This window comes from Athene noctua, chromosome 3 (genome assembly GCF_965140245.1).
Source record: "Athene noctua chromosome 3, bAthNoc1.hap1.1, whole genome shotgun sequence".
Lineage (NCBI taxonomy): Eukaryota > Metazoa > Chordata > Aves > Strigiformes > Strigidae > Athene > Athene noctua.
In genome coordinates this window covers 50,626,620-50,648,358 of record NC_134039.1, presented here as the reverse complement: position 1 = coordinate 50,648,358, position 21,739 = coordinate 50,626,620, and positions in this window count along the sequence as shown.

The window sequence follows — 21,739 nt, the reverse complement described above, 5'->3', positions numbered from 1 at the left end:
ATTTCACCATTGCTAAGGCTCACTTGGCTGTTCACAGTCTGTTGCACAGGTCATGGTACATTTTTCTGGACCAGGCCACTGCCTTCATGCTCCCCCACATCGGGGAAAGCGGACCCTTCTTCTACACAGCTGTTTGGAAGAACTCACAAGCAAGGTCTCAGCAGGCCAAATACATCCCAGAATTTGTGTCAGCAGGTCTAAAAACAGACTGATGCATGCTGTCAGGAGGAATGGCCTCCACAAATTCAAAGGGAGTCTGCTGAAAGTGGCCAACTGTTGGGAAAACCCCCTACTCAATTTGTAGAATATTGTATAGGGCCTATAGGTAAATCCATACTAACAGAATCACAGAATCGTCTAGGTTGGAAAAGACCTTGAAGATCATCCAGTCCAACCATTAACCTAACATTGACCGTTCCCAACTACACTACTTATCCCTAAGTGCTATGTTGACTCTACTCTTAAACACCTCCAGGGATGGGGACTCCACCACTGCCCTGGGCAGCCCATTCCAACGCCTAACAACCCCTTCTGGAAAGAAATGCTTCCTAATATCCAGTCTAGACCTTCCCTGGTGCAATTTGAGGCCATTTTCTCTTGTCCTATTGTTACTTGGTTAAAGAGACTCATCCCCAGCTCTCCGCAACCTCCTTTCAGGTAGCTGTAGAGGGCGATGAGGTCTCCCCTCAGCCTCCTCTTCTCTAGACGGAACTCCCCCAGTTCCCTCAGCCGCTCCCCGTACGACCTGTGCTCCAGACCCTGCACCAGCTCCGTTGCCCTTCTCTGGACACGCTCGAGTCATTCAATGTCCTTTTTGTAGTGAGGGGCCCAAAACTGAACACAGGAATCGAGGTGCGGCCTCCCCAGTGCCAAGGACAGGGGTCAGATCCCTTCCCTGTCCCTGCTGGCCACACTATTGCTGACACAAGCCAGGATGCCATTGGCCTTCTTGGCCACCTGGGCACACTGCTGGCTCCTGTTCAGCCGGCTGTCAATCACACCCCCAGGTCCCTGTCTGACTGGCAGCTCTCCAGCCACTCCTGCCCAAGCCTGTAGCGCTGCTGGGGGTTGTTGTGGCCCAAGGGCAGCCCCCGGCATTTGGCCTTATGGAAACTCACACAGTTGGCCTCAGCCCATGGCTCCAGCCTGTCCAGGTCTCTCTGCAGAGCCTCCCTAGCAGGGACTCTTTTTGCCAGACACTGAGTCCGGGAACATGAAGAGACTCAGGTCCTACACCTGCATAAAAAACAGGGTCCAGGAGGGACTCATAGAGGGCATCTCACCCAAACCTCTGGTCAACACTGGGCCATTTTCAAAGCTGCAGCGGTTCTGGCAATCTGCCTGCACCATCAAAGGGGGCAGCTGCCTGTGAGGCCCATCTGGGCATGGTGCCTGCCAAAGCATGCTCAAAAGCCATGTGAAGCCTTGTTAGCTGTGACAGGGCAAGTCAGACCCAGGAACATTCCCACAGTTTCCCAGTGTGGACCACCATGTCCCACTGTATGGCAATGCTACCAGGCAAGCCTGAGCTTGTACCCTAGGAATAATCCTGCAAAGTCAGGTGTACAGCTTCCTTCATTGTTAGGGACAACACTGACTGTTTTCCTGGGATTTTTTTTGTACAAGAGAGTATCACAGAAGCATTCAGTCATTGCTTCAAAACTTTGGAAAATCAATACAGGTAGGAACTGCACTTGTCTCTAATTCTTACAGGGTCCAGTAGTAGAAGCAAATTTATTTTTAAAAGAAAACCAAAAGGAATATTTAGTACTACTGAAGAACTGCAACCAAGATCAATGTGTAGTGATGCAGTTGTTGGAAGCCTCTGCATAAAGGAGTTCTTGGTAAATCCCATTTTTGTGGAACATTTACTCATATTGATGGAGAACTAATTTTAAGCAATGGGATAAATTGTGCTATTATGGCATATTTGATGGATTCTGCTTTTGAAAGGAATTATATTGAGAATGCCTTTGCTAAATCCATGCACCACAAGGACAGGAATATCATATGAGTCCTGTTGGGATGAAAAGGCCAGTACATGAAACTCAGAGTATACAGTTCTGCTTTAAAACACTTGGAATAAGGTGTAGTTTGCAAACCTGATAAAATAGATATATAGGGGTACCATCTTGCTCTCTCTTATGAATCCTCAGCGTAGGACCAAAATGCTCCACAGCAGATGTTTTTTAATTAAGCACAGATCTTTTTTCCTCCACATTGGACTGCAGTACATATTTAGAAAAAAAAAAAAAAAAGAAGACAATTGTAAAATGAGAGGATGTAGCAGGACACTCTTTTTAAAGAATAAAAGAAAACATGAGCAGCTAAAGAGAAAAATGACCTCTTAAAGTGCCCTATCCAGTTCTCCCTGCAAGAAAGCTGTGCTGCGTTCTGCTTCACATGATTTAGCAGCAGCCATTTCAGAAATAGTCTCAATACCTTAAAAGGAAATATCCTTTAGACTAATTGCAAATTGGGGTTCTGAAGAAGTGGCATAACTCAGAAAAAGCCTGAGTAGAACATAAATGGATTTAGAAGAGAGCTAGTAAAAGTTTGAGGAGAATTACTGGACCAGTTAGCTATTACTCTGATCACTGGGTTTTGGCTAAGTAGTAATTTAATTCAGATTGTAAAAAAACCCAAAAACGTACTGGTGCTGAATCATCAAATGGAGTATAAAAAGCCCTTCTCCAGAGGAGGAAAATGTTAGACCCACAGAGATTTCCCTGTTTGCTGTTGATGTGTAGGATGCTCTGTAAGAGCCAAATAAAAGACTTAACAGCTACATTTTATTCCCCATGCCTCAAAGGTATCTGACATGTATAAAGCAGGGTGAAAAAGGAAAATTAACTCTCTTTCTTTCTAAAGAAACGGACTTTGTGTCATAACATCAGCTTCCCAAGGACTATAGCTTTGCTTTGTTATTTGGAAATCCTGAGTGCTAACATTCAGTAAGATGTGTCAGCATAGACATCTTTCTTCTCAGGATGACAGCAGGAATCTCCCTTTACAAAGGACTGGTTATTAATTACTCCTAACAATGAAGGACTTCATCCAAAATCAGCTCTCTTATCATCTAGAAATTATGACCCTCATGCTCAAATCTACTACTTGGGGTCAGTTTCATGAAGCAGGCAGAAAAATGAATGGTGACCTACCTGTCAGGCAGCTAAACAGCACACAGCCACTTGCTTGCTCACTCCCCCCACCTCAGTGGAATGGGGGAAACAATTGGGGAAAATAAAGTAAAATTTGTGGGTTGAGATAAAGATAGTTTAATAGGTCAGAAAAGGAAGAGGAAATGATAAAAAGAATTAGAAAATACAAAACAAGGGATGCACAATGCTATTACTCATTACCTACTAGCTGATGCCCAGCCTGTTCCCAAGACGTGGCTCCTGGCCAGCTTTCCCCCTAGTTCATATGGAATATCCCTTTGACCACCTTGGGTCAGCTGTCCTGGCTGTGTCTCCTCCCAGCTTCTTGTGCCCCCCCACCTTCTCGCTGGTGGTGTGGTGTGAGAAGCTGAAAAGTCCTTGACTTAGTGTAAACACTGCTTAGCAACAACTAAAACATCAGTGTGTTATCAACATTATTCTCATCCTAAATGCAAAACACATCACTATACCAGCTTCTAGGAAGAAAATTAACTCTACCCCAGCTGAAACCAGGATACCTACTCAGTAAATTTACCATTTTGTACTTTAATAGTTGTAAGTATACCTATAAATAAGAATTTCTCTGTCCTATGAAAATATCCCCTTAGGTGTCATGCAGCCAAGTGAAAATGGAGGCTAGCAGATAATTTGCCAGCTCTATCTATCTATCTATCTATCTATCTATCTATCTATCTATCTATTTTTCTAATCTTGTAACAAAGCTATGGTGACATGCAATTAAGATCCAGATAGTCTACGCCATTCTCATTGCATAAAAATCCCGAGAGATTTGTTTCATGCCAACAGAGAAGGGAACTTTTCATACACCAACTTATCTCAAGGCCAGACAGTGCCAGCTTAATTCAAACCAAATCTAAATGAGATTTGATGTCCCATCTTTGATGATGTTGATTAAAGTATGTCCCTTTTATTAGCAGGAAAACATTCTGTCTTTCCTCCTGACTTCTCTTGAACTTTCACATATAGAAAATCCAATATCTTGTGAGGTTTTTTTTTAATCTACAACATTATATATTTATAGCCAGAGTCTTTGAAAAGTACCTATAGAGGATTCATCCAGTAATGGAAAGATTTGAGAGAGAAGACAGTAAGTCTGGACTTCACTGACCTGTCACTAGCTCCTATCAATATATGTTTCTTACTACAAACCAACAGTTTTCACCACGTGAGGGATTTTTTTGTCTGCATCTGGTTGTTCAGCTTGTAGCTCAAAATGTGCAGCAGTGTCTCCAGATATTCAGAATCACCTTCTCCCTTAATGGACCATATTTTGGGTAAATATATTCTGTCTTGGTATTCAGACCCTTCTCTGTAAACCGAGCATCTGAATCTGCAGACTGGCTCATGCTTATGAGTCTATAATTTACTTCTGCCATCTCCAAACACAGGCTGGGCAGAAGATGTGATCCACAACATGTCCCTAAGCAGCACATTTGCAGGCATGACATTTCTTTGCAAGATGTCACAGAAAGTGAACAAAACACCCAGGATCTTGGTACGATAGCGCAGATATCTGTTCCTTCCCTTCATGTTACATGCTTCTCAGAAACATACAACATGAGCTTGGGAGTTTTGGTAGTGGTGCTGATACCTGAGCAATCATTCTGGACAAAGTCTATTCACAACCAAATTAAATGTCTCATCCCATCACTGCTAGGGAAGACTTAGAGTTCTGCAACCAGTTCTCTGTACTGGGAGGTCCTAATCTGTGCTCTAAGGCAAGCTATAACACCCTTTCTGTGTGAGAAATGCAGTGCCGGGCATGGGGTGGACTACAGCCCTAGTAACAGCCAGGTCACTGCAGAGGGCATGAGAGATTTCAGAGGACAAATCACATCCTGTCACATCCACTGAATTATACAGTGTGGTCCTGGAACAAAGACAAGGATCTCAATTCAGCCTTTCAGGTGGAGGTGTGGGAGTCATGGCAGGACCCATGGATCAAAGAATTGGGTTAACCCCCCTAGGTTACTATACAGATGATCATGAGTGTGTGATGATTCATAGCCACAGAATTACAAATCTGACAAAATCTTTTTTCCATAGATTTTTCTATGAATTAAACAAAAACTTGTTTAGGATTATGCTTCACTCTCAAGAGCACAACATAGTAGTGGGCCTAAAGCATAAAAAAGTTCCCTATATGAGAAAATGAGCTCATCTAGCTCAGCAGACTCAATTTATATCAAATATGACATCAATATTACAACAGTGTGATCATATTATGCCAAATTAATGGATTAGCAATACTGTTCAGGGGAACGTCTATGGTCATTGTAGTTAGCAAGGGGGGTGGAAACAGCTCTGAGAGAGTGCACCTCACATGTCAGCACCTCTAAGCCTTCCTAGAAACTGTGGGGTGCCTACAGCCTCGACAGCAAAACAGCTGGTGGAGAGCCAAGGATAACTTGATGGGGATTATCTGATGTACCTCACCTAGAAAGGGCTCCACTGAAACCCAGTTTGTAGTCCTTGGGCAGGTGGCAGAATGTGAGGAGGAGTTTCAGGTCCCAGATCAAAATAGGATTTACAAGTCCTTGTAGCTAGTGAGGACTTCAGGGCAGGAGAGTTTGATTGCTGTAGTCATTGATAAAATAATTATTCTACATTCTAGTGTATTTCATACAGTAGGACTAAATAATGGCTTTTATTTATGTGAAAAGATCCACTCATGCACTTTTTCTTGCTCCTTTCTAACATTCCCACTGAATAGAATAGATATAAATGCAGCCCCTAGATAAGCTGTAACTCTCTTTGATTTTCAGATAGCAAATTTAACTGTCTTGTTCTCCTTTATGGGAAAAAAATGGTTCATGGCCTTTCATTGAAACAGCTGATGATTTGCAGAGATGTCATCAAGAGGGCATAAAAGTACAGAAAACCAACTCAGATGCTAAGTGTTGGCTATTTGCTTCTCCTTTGGATTGGAACATTGATTTCATAGATTGTACATTTATTTGTTTGGTTTTTTTTTTTTTTTTCAAGGGAATAGAAATCAGTTTGTTTATAGAAAAGATTAGCTGTCTGCTGAGAAACAAACTCATAAGTCAGGGACAATTTGTCCCTAGGGTGAAGAGTAGAGGGAGAGCTCATGGTGAGAGTTTACAAAGTTCATGTTTGTGCTGTAGTCATCTTCCTATTACCAGTCATGACCCAAGAAATTAGGGAGAGTCAGTTATTTTAATATTTACATTGAAAGTAAAACCCAATTGGAAAAAAAAAATAAATACAACAGTGAGCTAAAATGAGCAGGGCTTTTAGGTTTGCTTAGATCTCCAGCTTCAAAAGTAGATGAATTCCTCTTGAAGTCTTACACTGATTTGGATGGGCTTAATCCCTCAAGGCTCTTCACTCATGTGAAGACCCTGAAAAGAATATTATCTCATAGCCCAAAGGCTGCTTCTGTTAACCAGGGACCATGTAAACTTCACTTACCTCTGCAGGGAGCCAGCAGCCACCCGACCTCCTGTTGCAAAGCACTGATATGTGGGATTTTTTCCCCACTTTCACACCTGTACGTATCTCCAGCTTTTAACCATTTGAAGCACCCAGATTTGGTGTCCCAGTAACAAACAGAGCATGCAATTCTCAGATTTTCACTGCTTCCCAGTGACTTACTCCGTGACGCCTGTATCCTGAGTAATTTTCTGGTGAATGCCATCCCTGTCTTGCAGAGAAGACCCAGTTTACTGAGTAAAACCAACTCACTCACACCAGCCCTGCCTCAAATAGCGTTAGGAGGCAGAAACTAGTGGAGAAATGAAGTCTCATACTGTGACTAGGGCTGGCAGGGGCATTCCCAGAGCCTGAGACCCTCCAGAGGCAGTGTGTCAAGTCCCTACATGCCCAATCCCCGTAGCAGGCTGTAGCTATGCTGCACAGCACTGCCCACCATGTAGTCAGCTCAGTGCTGTACGGCACCAAGAAAATGCACTTATTTCTGTAACATGCCCTTAAACCAGACTATTAATTTCCAAGCATTGTATAAAAACATTTGTTGTCATGCTGAACCTGTGCCCTGGGTAGTGCCACACTCACTGGGTACAAGCTCAGTTCACCCCAATATTTGACACACCTGGCACAGGGGTAATCAGTGCCCTTTCAAGGCTACATCCTTCTACTGCTGCCCTTCCCTTTGCCTGTACTGATGCGGTAACAAATGTCCCTTGTTCCCTTCCTTCTGCTTTCCATTTCTATGTCACTAAGTGTAGAAGACAGGAGGAAGCAACCTGACCATTCAGCTTTTCTTTCCTCCTGTGCTACCTATCTTACAGTAAGGGACTGATCTCTGAATCAAGTGCTTAACTGTACAATTTAAATCTTTGTAAGTCTAAAAGTTTTACTCTAAGTATTGCAGTTTTCCCATGTACACAAATGTCTACCTCTGAGCCTTCCCAGGGTGTGTAAAATTTGTCAGATTTGCAAGACAGATGGGTCCCTGGCTTGTATTGTCACTAGACACTACAAACACCACAGGGAGTATCTATTTATCCTTGTTAACAGAAACAGCGTGAGAGCATAGATGTCACTAAATTCAATGTTTTACGGTGTTTTCTGTATCAGCAGTTAAGTGACTTGCAGCCCATTTTCCTCTTGCATCCCTCCCAGGCAGATATCTGTAGGCCATAGATTTCCACCACCCCTTCACAACTGACATTTTTTAACTAAGAATTATTCGTTCTTAATAGCAAAACTCCCTAAAAGTTCACACACATTCCTTTCCCAGTTTTTAACAAGTGCCATAAGAGTGCTTGCCTCATTGTTTTATTTCATCTTACCTTGGTCAAGTCATGAAGTGGACAGAGCGTTCTTTTAAAAAATGGGAAATCATTAGGGGTCATCTAAAAATTTCTACTGACTTTCAATTCTTGAAGACTTGTTTATCATTTGCCATTTATATCTTCTTTTTGTGTATGCATTTTTTATTTCTAGCTATAAATATCCTTACAGCAGGGAGAAGAGGGGAGTTCCCTTGTGGATTATGACTTGCTTTCATGGCATTTGTAATTTGTCAAACAGTGCTGCTTTAACTGGGACTACTGGGCTGCTATTTCTAAAGGAAGCTCACTTCTAAAAAACGTAAGGGAAAAAAATCTACTCTTAAATTTATGCATACAAAATCCTGATTAAATTCAGCAATTTCTACCTCTGTTTTTACATCTTAAACTAAAGACAAAAATGAAGGGGAAGAGACCACTGACTTTATTGATATTGCAAAGATATCATGCAACTAGGAGTCATAGTTTGGCTCAGAGATAGAAAGACTGAGAAGTTTCATGAAAATAGTATTCAAAATTGTCTTCTATCTCTGATTTATCCCCACTGAAAAAGGGTTATAAAGGAGCCACAACCAGAGGAATACAGCTCCTATGCATTCTACTGGCAGATCCTTTTTATCCTCCATGAGGTTATGGGAGTCACACTCCTCATCATAAGAACTGAAAAACTGCAATAAATATCATGCACCAAAGTGCAGTACATGCTAAGAATAAAAAGCAAAATACTGTATGAAAGGTATGTGGGCCTCTTCTACAGCCTCTGAAGGAAGAAACATGTTATTTGAATATCTTGTTCTGAACTTCACAGGCACATCACTCTTGACTGTCTCCTCTGAGTCGTCTTCCATTGTAGGGGTTTATTGGTCAGTCACATGGCCAAAAATCTTCCTTATTCACAGATTCTTCCCTTTGCAGTAACTGTAACTCTGCAACTGACATAATTTTAAAGACTGCTTGCTAACATTTCCAGTTTGGTTATAAGTTAAGGGAAGCCTGAAATTTGGAGCTAAGGGACAAAAATAATTCCAGGTTTCAGCAAAATTAGAACATATATAGCCAAAGACAAAACTTGTCCTGTGTCTCAACTGGATTGAATTATACACAGAACAGTTTTATTCCTGGTTTTGTATAAGATTGTGTATGGTAGATCTGTTCATTAGTATGCTTTCATTACCCTTAATATTCAGTGAGCCAACACAAAAATCAGATACTGTCCAAAAGTCTTTTAAACCTTATTTCAAATATTTCAGATCCCGGGTACCAAGCTCAGCAGGATATAGTGTCCAGACCCTTGAGGTCACACGTCTACTTGCTACACCTTCACGTGTGACGTAGGCCTGGGGAGAGATCTTGTTGAAAGCAGAATTACTGTGTCATTGAGTGTTTTGCTGTGCTTTTTCTTCCTGCATCTCAGCAAGGCCAGTTTGTAGCAAACACTAACTCACTGTGAGATCTTATGGGAGGGAAATACGATTTTAACTTACAAAATCTCCAGGCTGGTTTTTACTGATTCACATGTTGACACAGAAGTGCTCAGAGGCACTATGACATGTATGTCCAGGGCTAGCATTGAGGAACTGATGTCTGTTTGCCTTTGTGCCCTTTACAAGTGGATGCTGTTTGGGATCTTTTACCTCAGTATGTCAACTCAGCCCTCATAAGTCTTGCTTTCCTTATCTAGTTATTTTATGGCTCCAGTCCTGTTCTTCATCTTGTTACCTTATTTTAAGGTCAGTTTGTTCCTCCTCTTTCTTTGAATGAAATCACACACAGAGTGCTATTAATCTTACCTCTCCTTCTAAACTTTGTTCTACTGTTTCATCTGCAGCTTTCTTACAAACATTTCGATTCATAATTAACTCATATCAGTCTTAATATTTCTATTACAAATCTCTACAAACCTGCTTGATCGCAGTATTGCACTAATGCCGCTGTGTCATGTCCAGGACTGCAGCCAGCTGCTAGTCACAGCGTGTCACCCCATTGCCTTGTGCAGATGGGACCTGATGGACCTTGGCTGGTAAAGGGACCGTGCAATACAGCTCTCTATGGCCAAAGATTCGACTCCAAAAGAGACATCCTCAGCAAAATTCCAGACAATCATCAGTGGGAAGTGAGGAGTTTTCTGTGATCCTTAAATGTGTCATATTATCTCTTTTCTTTAATCCCTAGTTAATTTAGTATAGAAGACTGTGTGGGACTGATTTGCTGTTTTTGCAACATCCTTCAGGAAGAGGCCTATGTACAGGATATAGGCCTGACATACAGGATTTAGGTAGGGAAATGACCCTCATTAAATATAAGGTAAACAAAAGGTCATATAAAACCATACCTGGATTCAGATTGCTGAGAAAAGCACTGTAATTTGGTGATTAATTCACAGCTACAGCTGAGGAAAGGCCCACAAAAATGCATCATGTTGGAACCAGTAAGTGAAATGCTGCATTTGGCCATATACTCATTCAGTTCTTAAGACTGGGCTGGATAAAATAATAAATACAATAAAAAGTAATACATGAAGACCATTATTTAAAACGTCTTTAAAAGATAGCACTGAGGCAATCAAACTGGAAACGGAGAAGTCCCTATCCAGAAGGCTGTGCTTGACCACCAACACAGCTTTATCACAAGTGTGAGGGGTCAGTGGGTAAGCATGAATCTTCATGCTTTCCCCACTGTAGGTACACAATAGACTGGAAAGCCCTTTGGCCTGCTTGTTACATATTTACCTACTGCATCACTTCAATGACGCTCTTTTGAGAACAGCTCTGAGAACAAATGAAAACAATGCATATATCACATCCCTTTAATTTTTTGTCAGGTGGTCAAAACTGAAGTTTTACTTACCCCTGAGAATGCACACTACAGAAGAGGGATAATTTTGTCCTCAAAGTGCCGACATTTTATAAAAAAGAAATCTACCAATCTCTGAGGAAAAACATGAAGAATACCTTTCAGTGCTTATGTGTAGCTTCTTGGACATTTTCTCTCCCAGCAACAGGTTAGCTCTCTGGAGAGGAGATGATCTGATGGTTAAAGCACTGTACTAGGAATTGGATGCTTTTGGTTTGGTTTCCAGCACAGCCACAGCCTTCCTGTACATTTCTGGTAAGGACTTACTCTCCCTCCCAGAGCTGCAGCACTATCTTACATGCTCCAGGTATTCACATGTAGCACCCCTTAGTGGAACAGGGGTGAGGGGGGAGCCTGAGCTGAGAAATGCCTCAGAGCTGAGCACTGACCTGGTGTTACCGCCTCCCAAACATGAACTTCACCATGCCTCAGGGATTAGGGCTGGAGAGAGATACCTGCTCTAATTTTTTCTACTGACACAGAGGAAGCCAGAAAAGCAGATTACCTGCTTGCAAAATCTCTAATCTTTCCTAGTAGCACCAGCAACCAGCAACCTCAGTAGCAACCAAGTAGAAACAGCTGAGCAGCAGCACTTTGATGGTAAACATCTGCGTGAGACAACCTTCCATGCACTCCCTGTCCCATCACCCACAGTTATAGCATGGCTGTGCATGCTGCTGTGAGGGTGAGCTGCCCTTTACTCTTCCTCCTGCCTCCAAGCAGGACAAGTGACAATGCTGTCCAAAAGCATGGGTGTCCCAAATGGAGGACAGGACAGGGGTGGGCTGAGGAAGCCCTGTTTAAGCCCTGTCCCGTTGTTGGGTTCTGCCCAATGTGACTGTGGAGCAGACAAAGGTCTTTGGAGGAAGAGCAGTGTTGATGGGGACATCTTCAGCTGTGGCTGTGCTCCAGTTTCTGGGAAATGCCATCATGGCTACCTAAACCTGATGGGGAAGGGGGCTGCCATGAGCCCGTAGGGAGAAGGCAGGTTCAAGGGGGAGAGGTGCAGCGTGCTGCCTGGGGTGGCCAGTCCTGCTCAAAGGACCTGTGCGTACAGGGGATGCCCAGGCGAACACAAGCCAACAGTTCACTCTGACTGGAAACAAGCAGAAATAGGGAACTGCAACTATGTTAGGAAGGTCTGCAGATCCAGCTCTACTTGCTGCAGGTAGGGCCACAGGTGGAATGGTGTCCCATTTGGGGCCCCTGCTGAAGAGGGATGTGGAGAAAATGGAGAGGATCAGTGGCAAGCTGCCAAGGTACTCAGTGGTATGAGGAAACGCTGAGGGAATGGGTTTGTTTCTTCTGGCAAAGAGGAGCCACAGGGTGCACCAATAACAGCCTGCCATCCTTGAAAGGGTGAGGATCCTTGTAGAGAGGATGAAACCCAGCTTGTCTCAGGATTGCCACATTCCCGGCAGAGGAGCAGTGGCCACGAACTGTGCTGGGACAGCCTGCCCAGAGATGTGGCTGATGCCCATTCTGGGAGCCTAAGGCGCTGCTATGTAAAGCCATGGCTTTAGTGGGTTAGTATTGCTCTCCAGAGGTACACAAGCTGCCTGAAACCAAAATAGTACAGACTGAGAAGCCAGGAGCACAAGGGCTGGCTCCTCGGACACAGCCTGCGGCAGGGAGGAGCTGTGTTCTGTCCTCCTCTAGTCCTTAGGGTCATGCAGAAGTGCCAGAGCTGATGTTATTTCTGTCTTACATGTTTCTTCTCCCACTATTAAAGTGACAGAATTGCAGCCATTTCCCTTTGTGACAGAGTGGTTTTGATTTCTCATCCCTTCACTGCTGTTGCCTCACTGCACCAAACATTGAGACATGCAGTGAAGGCAGAAAAGGCTGCCTATGAGATATCGCAGAGCTGGGTCTGTCTCATGAGCAAGTTTCCTTCTTTGTGCAAATTCTTTCACTTAAAAGTGCTGAAAAGATGAATGCTTTCTGATGACAAACATAGTTACACAAAAGATCAAAGGTACATTAACTGAAAGCATGCTTGCATGACTTAATTCTTACAATTGGTATCTCCAATACATGTAGGATTATAATTTACAGGACAGATAAGCATAAAGATCATTGTATTACACTTGGAAAGTATTTCTGTAATATGATGGAAGTATTCTGTCATACTTAGTAACCAATTGCAAGACAGAAAAGAACTTCGAGTTGAGATTAATTAACAAACAATAAACAGTTTCAAAGGCTCTTCATTTCAGATTAATTCAATTTTGAAAAATGAGTACCCTTTTTCTGTCACGCAATACCTATAAATCGCAGAGTCTAAAGAAAGCACATTTTAAAATTTTTATGTTTTATAACTGATTAATCCAAATGTTTGGTATGTGTTATTAAAGTGTTTCTGCTAATTAGCAATATTGTTGGTTTGTTCTGGTTTTTCCACTGAAATGAAAACAGGCAGCTGAGCTTGAGGTTTCATAACAGCTAAAACATTGTCTATTTTATCTTGCAGTTTTGTTAGAGGAATATTGCCAAAACTGCTGGAAACTATACTCCCAGATCAAGTTGAGGAGATCTAAATAAAGGTTAAAATAACCAGACCACCAAGATGTGGTTAGTCATAAACCACTAACATTGAAGTAGAAAATTAATAAATAAATGCTTTATACTCGTCAACAAATTATTCTATGATAAACCACTATCATCAGAAAATAATGCTTTAACATGTTACATGTTACATGATTAGAGCTGGCAAAAAAAAAGTTAAAGTCAAAATATATGTAGATATATTGACTCATTTTTAGTGAGCAATAATGTGAGAAATTGTTGGTAGTATCATAGTGCCAGGTCAAGCACAGAGGTCAGCAAGACTGAGATATGTTAATGCTATGTTTTGAACCAGAAAAATTGTTTTCTCCCATAAAACACCAGACATAAAGAGACAGGTCTACTAGAGCTGTATTCCCCAGTGCCTGCTAACAAGCTCACTGAAAGGGCTCTCAGCTACCACATGTGCTATTAAAAAACAGAAAGAAATTCTTACGAGTTCTCATCTCGTCTCCAAGACTTTTTTCTGCTTTATACACCTATCCCTCCATGATCTGGCTTCTCATTGTTGAGGAAGTTCAGCCTGCATTTTTGGAAATGTTCCCATCTCGGCTAACAGTGTGTGGGAAAGGAGTTTAACCATTTGTCTCCCAAAAGAGACCCAGATTCTCTCCAGGCCCACACAGAGGCAAAAGAGGTCAGGTACCTACACTGGCAGTGTGGAAGACCTTGCTTGAAGCTGCTCCAGCATACTCCCAGGGTGGGGAGACAGCCTGCCTGGTTTCCCAGAGCCTGCTAACCTGGAGCTGGAGGAATGCAGGAAAGCACGGCACCTGTGCCCTACTGCCAGCCCAGCAGCGGTGCAGGTAACCTCTGCTTGTACGCTCCTCCTGGGTCCATGGAGAAAGACATTAAGTGCAGGTGTCCCAATGAGTCTCTGTGTTCCCTTGTATCCTTGCCTTCAGGAGGGTTTAAAAATTGTAATGGAAAGAACTCAATCATGTTGGTACATGCAGAATTAATAGTCAGACTAGAGTATCTTCCCAACAGGAGCTGGAGTGTGCTGAGGAGACTCCTGGGGCAGCTCGTTAGTGCTCCCTGTTTTCCCCACACTTGGGAAATGCACCCAGGAAGCTAGAGACACCCCTGGCCTCCCCACACAGACCACAGGGTACATGGACCCGGAGGCACAGAGAGTTTGCTTCTTTCTGTTACAATAACCTGATGTATTCAGTGGGAAAAGGACACTTTTCATCAAAAAAGTCAAATCTGTTTTTTCCATTAAACCATTACATCCCTTTATTTTTCATTTAAATGCTTGGGAGGGAAAGTTGTTGATCAGAATTGTTGTTTCCTTTTTTCTTACAGTGCTTCTGCTCATGTTGAAAACAGTCTTTGATGGCATCAGGTGTAAATCATTTTACACTGCTTATATTCTCAAAGCTTTTATAATTGTGAACTTTCTTAGGAAATCAGGATTTCACATGCTGTAGGTGGCAGAGATACCTAACATGTCACTCTCACTTTCCTTATTTTTGCTTTTTTCTCCACACAATACTACCAAGAATTTTAGGTATTATCCTGTCATTTTTTCTCCAGTCCTAACTCTTTGTGTAATAAGATATACCTTTCTGTGTTGTACATTGACCCTTAGAATTGTATTATCTGAGCATCTTGAGAGTTCTGCCTAATTAAGGATTTTCTCGCAAATCCACCTTTAAGAACAAAGGAGATGAAACCTGAAAAGGTTCATCATGAACAGATGGGACACACAGAGAGATTAGATGTAGAGATCATTCCCTCTTTGTAAGGCCAGAGATATCATCTGGGTGTGAGGAGGTAAATTGATCTCTAAGGCTCATTTTGGTTTTGGTCTTCCTTGTGACGTGACTAACAGAGACACCCGGCTGGCAGAACCTTTGCAATATGAGCCACCCTTTGTCAGCTCTTGGGATAGCATCATCAGCTCCATTCAAATTAATATGATGCTGTTAGGTGGTAACACTTTGTATTTCCCCTGGAATAAAGTAAAATCCTGAACTAGTAATGTGGAGGTCTCTTCTGAGATCTGACAACAAAACCAATAGCTATCTGCAGTACAGGTGTACCAATTTGAGCTAGCTGTCTGCCTGCTGTTGTAATCAATGAATAGTCCATATATCAGTGGAGATAGGGCAGTGTTCTTCTGATGAGTTGTTGACATCCTCCATATCATAACTCCCTGGACTCCAGAAACTAGCTCTGCCTTGGCTAAATAATCACTCTTGCTCAGATGGACACACCTGCACTGTATGTACATTCATGCAGATGAATTCCACCTTTGTATCCTCCCACTCTGAGTGCCTCTGTTGAGGCATTTGGGTCATAAATTTGTCCAGAAATGAGAATCTGTTGTCTAATTACACTATGCCTCACATTGTGAAATCTGTGAGACAGTGGAGCAAGTATTCATGATGAATCTTATGTTGAAAAAGAGAGTCAAGCTGGAGTTCCTCACGGTGTTTTTAATCATCTCACCTCCAGTACAGCATATTTAAAATATAGTTTTTCAGTGGAATTGCCAGAATAGATGAAAAAAAAAAAACAACCAACCAAACAAAAAAAAGAACAAAGGCAGAGCTCTGTTTCCTCATTTTCCTAGCTTCTATTCAATTTATTAATGAATTATACATTGTTGCTAACTCATAAGCTTCAAACCTATCAATTTAATAAAGAACATCTGTGAACTTATATCAAAACAGGATTCTTGAACCTCTGAACATCAGCTTCATGGTGAACAAGGTTATCAGAGAGACATAACTAAATCTCTGCTCATTTCTTTTTTAAAAAGACAAGTACAATTTGGTTTGGGAAATGAGATTATATATAGACACACAAATGTATCTTTTACTTTCATTTATTATTTACTGCATATAATTCTTTATTGCCCTGAATGCCCTCACCATGTTTGGAGTACTGGAGATAATGGGATTCCAGAAGAACTGAGATCCACACAAATGCCCAAGTGTCTTACGGAACTCAATCCTTAGCTCTAGTGTCTCATGTAATACCTGGAAGACCTCCCTTGCTCCCATGGAAACACTGAAATGTCTCACGTTTAGAAAACATTATGGTGGCTATTTAATAATGTCTGCTCCCTCTCTGGAAGATAATTACTCAGATTAAGTGTGTGCCAAATTAGTCTGATGATTTGATTTCCTTGTTTTTCTGATCTCAGCCAATGATGGAATGAATTGTTATCAGTGGTTTCCTTCTGAGGTGACCGACACCTGCAGTATTTCAGAGGATGCATTTGTCTGTGCCTCCCCCAGTTTGCAGATGTCTACTGCATAACTCTACCTGCTTTACAGTCAGCCAGGAGAGAGCATATGCCATTCAATATTTTATTACTTTTGCCACTATTTTGTACAGTTACTATTCTTACTTAGAGAAACATTTAAGCAGCACCTAAGCAAGTTTCTCTTTTTGATAAGAATGATATGTTAAATGCTTCCTAATCCTTCAGGTTCTTCATCCACTGCTCCTCTCTTCCACAACATCTTCAATGAAAAACTTTCTAAAATACTAGGAAAATTGTTTCCTTTTAGCTTGAAGATATAGGCAACTATTATGACTTTTAATCTGACTTTATCACCTCTTTCCAAAAACGGGATTGGTATTTAGGCTTCTTCCTTTCTCCTCCCTGAAAGCTCTGTGGCTGCCCACATTTCCCACAGGACATGCTTTTATTGTGGGGGCCAAGACCCTACAAGTCACATGTTGAATGCTTAACTTGAAGAGATCATTGCCCTTTTTTAGACATAGCCTTGTAGCTAGCCATCTCAGCAAAGATGCTTAATAGATTTGTAAGGAGCTTCATGTATTTACAGTTCCAGGAGACAAGGTGCTCATTTTCTAAATACAGAAAACGTAACTTACAGTTGCAACATGGAAAGCACCTTGATAGTTTCAAATAATTTTGGGGCTAAGACCAATGCAACTGTGGGTTTTTTATTTGATAGGATCCACATTCCTCCCTCCAAAGGGAGTTTAGAATGAATGCATTTTATGATGACACTGTCTGCTGCTCCTGTGGTCCCTGTCCCCATTCTTGCTGCAGTCATCATTACCAGGGACAGGAGGGACTGTATCAGGAGCAATCACAGCTGTACAGGTGGAAGAGACGAGGTCAGCCATGGTGCCAGTTTCTGCTACCTATTCCTTCCAGAATGGGCTTCATGCCCTGGAGAGATAAGTAATGCCAGTTTTGTCATGTTTTGCTCCAAAGGTGTAAAAGCTGATGGGCCACCATTGCCAGTGCTTTGCTTTAAAAGGAATATTGAACTCATAGGTAGTACTTCTATTCCATGTGTCCTACAAGAATTTACAGGGGAAGATAAACATCATTACCATGAACTACAGATGGATAATTCAGGCACCAGTAAATTAACTTGACCAGTACTGAACATGTGGCCACTGTTGCTTGGAAGTACAATCCAGACCTCCCAGTATCCTGCCAGTGCCTGAGCCTCTGTAAGAGGGAATAGCCAGCAGTGAACATGGGACAGCAGTGGCTCCCTACCTGTGCCTGCCAGCCAGGCTAGAGAAGAATGAGACAGGTGGACTCAAAGGGAAACAGCGACTGCAGGATGGCTTCTGTGGTAAACTTTTGTCCGTATGATGTCATTGTCCAGGATATTTATGCCCTGCAAGAGTAATCTTTCCTAGCCCAGTTCTAAGGCTCAACAATTCGTTTGGGTTGTTGTTTTTTGGTTTGTTTTTTTTTTTTCCTGAGTTAGACGGAAAACTCCTTTGTTCAAGGGCCACAGACTGGAATGATTCATGTCAAATGGGAGAACACAGAAGAAACATATCCTAACAAGTCATTCATAAGTCAAAATGAGATCCAGATCATGGGAGTTCTTTTTCTTCAGTTATTGTAAGGCTGTATTTTTTGACCAGTGGCAGAAATAAAGCTCATAAATCTGGTTAAGCAGGTCTCACACACCCCTCACATTTGAAAAGGAAAAATAAAATATTATAGTCCTGAGTATATAAAATACTGCCATGGAAGGATGACTGTGATTTCAGTAGCATTTTGTCCTATTGCAGAGTAAGAGCACAATCAATTTAACAATAGACAGTCATGAAATGGTAGTCCTTACTTCTGCAGACAGAGTACTAAATCTTAATTCCTAATTATGCAATCGTTAATAGTGTTAGCACCTTACAGAAACCCATAGTGAACCACAGTGGTTCAAAACTGTTCTTGGGAATTACTTTGTTTGGCATGAAACAGAAGGGAAGGCACTCTTGCATTTACTTCATCAGTAAAAGGAAAAAAACTAAGCCACTGAAGAGGTGAGAAACTTGTAGATGTCCTTCCACTGATCCCAACATTTTTTTTCTGAAAACTATCCTTTACTCACGTAGCACTGAGAAAGTGCAACATCCTAATCCTCTCCTCCCACCCACTCCCCCGCAAAAAAAAAAAAAAAAAAAAAAAAAAGGGCAATGGGTTGGAAATATGAAAAATGCTGGAAATGTGCAGAAGATTCTTCTCTGATTAGAAGAAAGTCCACCTGTACCCAGTAACATCTTGGGTCTGCCTGAACTAGAGAGACTTGCCGGTCTCCTCACCGTACAGCTGGGAAGAGAGCTTTGCACTCCTGATGCTGCCTCACAGCCTTGCTTTTCAGAAATGGAGTAAACCAATGGACTGTGTCAGGAATTCAGCTAAAACTGTTCTTATGAAGACCTAAGGCTGATTTGCATCTAAACTGTTACTCCAAGCAAGTTTATACTAAGACATGGCAAATTACTGAGCAGTTGTATCAAAACAGCAATACAGTATTAATCCATTAACACAGTACCGATCCAGGACTTTCTGCAGGACTAGTCCTGGGAGAGGCAGACCCATGCTGGCTGGCTCTAACAAAGCTCAGCAGGGACTAGTCGTGATTGGGTTTTGCTTGCTTTTTGCATACCTGCACAAACCACGCTGTGTGACTTACATTACCTTTGACAGTTCTGCCTTTTTCAAGACTAGCTGGACCTACCCTTGTGTGAGGGACTGTTACCAGATCCAGCTGGGACTGCTCCCCATGGAGCAGTTATGATCTGTTCCTGGGCCTTGAAACCCATTCATTTACATACTCTGTAATTCCTCTACCCAAGTAGCAAGTGCTATGTTTTCCAGTAAAGCTCATTCCTAAGGAAAATCACAGAAACTGTCTTATAATAGTAACTAAAGCTCCAAACTAGTGTTTAAGCACACTAACTCCTTTCTGCCTCTCCACTCTTCCATGTACAGAAGGAACTGTACCACTGAAACTCATGCAGACTCTTTTTAGAAGAGGGCACTGTATTTAATTAGTCCTTTCTGTAGGTGGGGAACTCAGTCTAGGACAACTCTGTAAGAGCTTCCCCTATGCAGGAAGTAACTCTATTTCGGCAATAGCCCTACTGTAAGATCTGAGTTCACTTCCCAAATCTGGTCCAGCAGTACATGCCCTGGGATGACATCCAGTTCTGCAGCTCCTTTCCTTCTTCTGCCCTGGTTTCCATATGCACGAATTAGAAAGGAGCATGTGTGCACTTTAGTAAGGTCCTTCAACCTGGACAATTTGGAATGGCCATAAGATTTGCTGCAGACAAAATCTTTGTCTTTGCAAGATTGGGCACACATAAACTTGGGTCTTCTTGTAGACTTCGATCTTGATGTGGTGATACAGAAAAATAAACTTTTTTTCTTTTTTCTGAGCCAACAATATGTTTACCTACAATTTTAAAAAGAAATTAATGAAAAAAGCTTTTTGGTAACTTATGTTTCTTATTTAAAAGAACAAAGTTCTTTCCATCTTCAGTATCATCTCATGTGCTCTACTTCTGCCATCCAACAGTCTTTGAAATGCTGCAATTCTAGTAACACCAGCACAAACAGCAGAGTGCAGGCTTATCTATTCAATCGTGTTTTACATAGAAGCTAAATATTTTGTTCCCCAAAATTAAAACAAATGTATAAAAATAACCCCTCTACAACCTAAGTGCTATGTTGCATATTTTAACAATACCAACAGCATACAGTGGAAAACTGACTGCATGTTCCTTCTTTGCTCATGTCCTTCATGCATTATGTGTAGTAGAAAAACTTCTTAGTTTTGTTCACTTTGCTTTTCATTGGAAAAAAATCATTAAAATTAATGAAGAAATTTTACATTTTGTAAAATATGTGGACTATCACTGAAGATGTTTCTGGCACTGAAAAATCTAGTCAAGCAAAAGAAGCAAAAAACTTCTCATCACATAAATATATAGGTTTATTAAAGCAAGTTTCCATGTTTTAAATGTGCAATGGCTTCATAATTTCTTGTTTCTGTTTTCATCAGTGTGCCCTCATGATAACACAAAGCAGCTGTTAAAAAACCCCGTATCTCTGCAGATGAGCAATTAAAAAATCTGGGTTGTATCTTCCATTGCTACAATTCTGTGAAAAAACAAAGCTCAGTATTGGCAAAGAAATGCCGGGAATCCAAACACTACTAAACAGTGTTGTCAATTAAGACTCACAGGGTACATTTATGCTGACAAGCCCCAAGTATAAGCCTAGATTTTGTAACATATTTGGAAGAAACTGAAAATTACAATTTTGAGTCTGTTTACTTTTTTTTTATATATTGGTCATTACCCAACTTAGTTTTATTATCAACATTATTCTACATTTATCTTCTCATCATCTTCTCTGTTTGAATATAAAGTGTAATATAAAAATAATTCAATTCCACAAACATTAAAATTCTGTTAGTACAGTTAATTGCTTTTTAATATGTATTCTATGTACAAAGTAGTAACACAAATAAAAAACTAGGCACAGGATAGTGTACTTAACTTGAAACATTTGCAATTTCAGTAGCTGTGAATTACCTACTTGCGAAATATATGTAGTAAATATAATGTGCACAAATACACACACACCTGATGCCACTGCATGCATTTTTTTGGACTAAAACACAACTTCAGGTTCACAAACCTTCGCCCAGAACTGGTGAGAGCTGTAGTCACATCTGTTACTAAATGTGGTCAAGAAGATAGTCTGTTAAATATAAGCTGTTCTACCATGCAGTCCTTTGGGTTCTAGTGTTTTGAACAAAAATAAACCCACCACCATATTAGACCAGATGGCTCTCCTGAAAAGCATAAAATTGTAACAAGAAATGTAGAGAGAAGAACTACCATTTTCTTTAGTGACAACAAAATCTAATTTGATTTTTATTTTTAGCTATAACCTTCCCTGTTCTTTGCCTGGAATCGTCAGGGATATGTCTGGGAGCTTTTGGAGCAGACAAGAGGTTGAATATGATCTTATCCTGCAGCTAGCTCTATTAATTTCTGCTACCATTATTGTGACAGGCATGGGGCCAAGCACCATCTTTAGTGAAA